The following is a 2269-nucleotide window of genomic DNA, read 5'->3' as shown; positions in this document are numbered from 1 at the left end:
AGGCGGAGCTTGCAGTGAGCTGAGATCTGGTCACTGCACTCCAGCCTGGGCGACAGAGGGAGACTCCATCTCAAAATAATAATAATAATAATAATAATAATAATAATGACACCTAATTCATAGGATGGTGGTGAGGACTAACTGAGATGCTCATTAAACATAGTTGCTATTTTCTAATGCCTGGCCCCACTCCTTCCCTGTGAGGGAGAAGAAGGACGCCTGAGAGTGGTTATTTATGAATGAATGAGTGAATGGAAGAATGAGTGATCTGAAACTATATAGTTAGCTTAAAAACCTCTCCCTCATCCTGAAGGTAAAGCAGGAACAATTGGTCCACCCCCACCCCAGGTTTCCATTTCAGGACTCCCTTCCCTTTTAGAGCTACCTGCATGCTTCCTTTATCTATTTTCTCTGATTTAACTGATGAATTGGGAGGGGCTGGGTATAGGACTTACTGAGAGGCAACATAATATTCACACAGGCACTGCAGCTAGATTACTGTTTGAATCCTCATTTTTTTTTTTGTTTTTTGGCATCACCTTGGGCAAGTTAATTTCCCTGGGCCTCAGTTTCTTCACTTGTAAAGAGAGATGACATGCATCTGCCTGGAAGGGCTCTTATGAAGACCACATGGTTCGCTCACGGAGAGTATGGAAGGACCGTGGCTGACACTGCTTCGCCCTTTCCAGAGTTTTCCAAAACTGCACGTAGGACTCATTTCTTTATTAGGGTGGGCTGAGGGTCTTCACATTGTTTGAGTCACGTGGATTCCGGGAAGCTAATTCATTTTCTTGTCCAAGCATTCCCTTGGCAAGTTCTTCAATCCTTGTGTTCTTTGGTTTCCTCATTTCTAAAATAGAAACAAGAATAGCACATACCCCATAGCGGTACTGTGACGATTACAAGAGTGGACACGTGAAGTGCCCAGGATAGTACCGCACATAGTCAGCACTCAGTCCATGTTAGCTATTTTTATCGCAATTACTGTTGCCCTGTCTGAGCATCTACATTTAATAGAATGATGGATATGGTTAGATTTACATTTTCCACCTTATTATCATTTTGTACATGCCTCCTGTCTTTGTTCCTCTGTTCTTCTTACTGCCTTTCATTGTTTTAGCGATATTATGGTACAATAAGAAATATATATTTGGTCTCTGGCCCCAGTTTCTGAGACAATTTCTAAAACTCTTATAGACAGGGGTGCTAGGAGTCTCTTTTGTTCTAATATTTGGTCTTTGACCCTGGTGTCTAACACAGAGCTCCCAAATCCCTTGGAATTTCCTGGGCAATAGAAGCTTCTTTTGTTCTAATGAGGCAGCTCCTGGTGGGCTCCTGGATAACGTCAGGATGGGGAATCAGCCATGGGATTAAAGGGATAGGACTTTCAGCTCTACCCTTTGACCTCTGGAGAGGCTCTTGAGAGGCTCTGGAGAGGGGCTGATGGTTGAATAGATCATCAGTGGTCACTGATGTAATTAGTCATGTCTATGTAATGAAGCCTCCATAAAAAACCCAAGAGGACAGTGTTGAGAGAGCTTCTAGACTGGTGAACACTTGCAGGTGTCTGGAAGACGGCACACCTGGATAGGACACGGAGGCTCTTCGCACCTTCCCCTATATCACCTTCATCTTTTCATTTGTCTATCTTTATCTTTTTCATTATCCTTGATAATAAACAGATAAATATAAGTGTTTCCCTAAGTTCTATGAGCCACCCTAGCAAATGAATCAAGCCCAAGGAGGGGTTTGTGGAAACTCCAATTTATAACTGGCTGGTCAGAGATAAAGGTGACAACTTACTACTTTGCAATTGGTGTCTGAGATGGGGGGCAGTCTTGTGGGACTGAGCCCTTAACTTGTGGGATCTAAGAGAAAACCTTTAACCTTTTCCCCCCAAATTGTTAAATAAATATTTTTAGGGTGTCATTTTAATTCCTCTTTTTTTTTTTTTTTTTTGACATGGAGTTTTGTTCTGTCACCCAGACTGGAGTGCAGTGGCACCATCTTGGCTCACTGCAACCTCTGCCTCCTGGGTTCAAGCGATTCTCCTGCCTCAGCCTCCTGAGTAGCTGAGATTACAGGCGAGTGTCACCACACCTAGCTAATTTTTATATTTTTAGTGGAGACAGTGTTTCACCATGTTGGAAAGGCTGGTCTTGAACTCCTGACCTCAAGTGATCCACCCACCTTGGCCTCCCAAAGTGCTCGGATTACAGGTGTGAGCCACTGTGCCCAGACAATTTAATTATTTTTTGAATTCTTTTCT

This window comes from Mandrillus leucophaeus, unplaced genomic scaffold (assembly GCF_000951045.1).
Source record: "Mandrillus leucophaeus isolate KB7577 unplaced genomic scaffold, Mleu.le_1.0 Scaffold524, whole genome shotgun sequence".
Taxonomy (NCBI): Eukaryota; Metazoa; Chordata; class Mammalia; order Primates; family Cercopithecidae; genus Mandrillus; species Mandrillus leucophaeus.
This window is presented reverse-complemented; position numbering follows the sequence as displayed.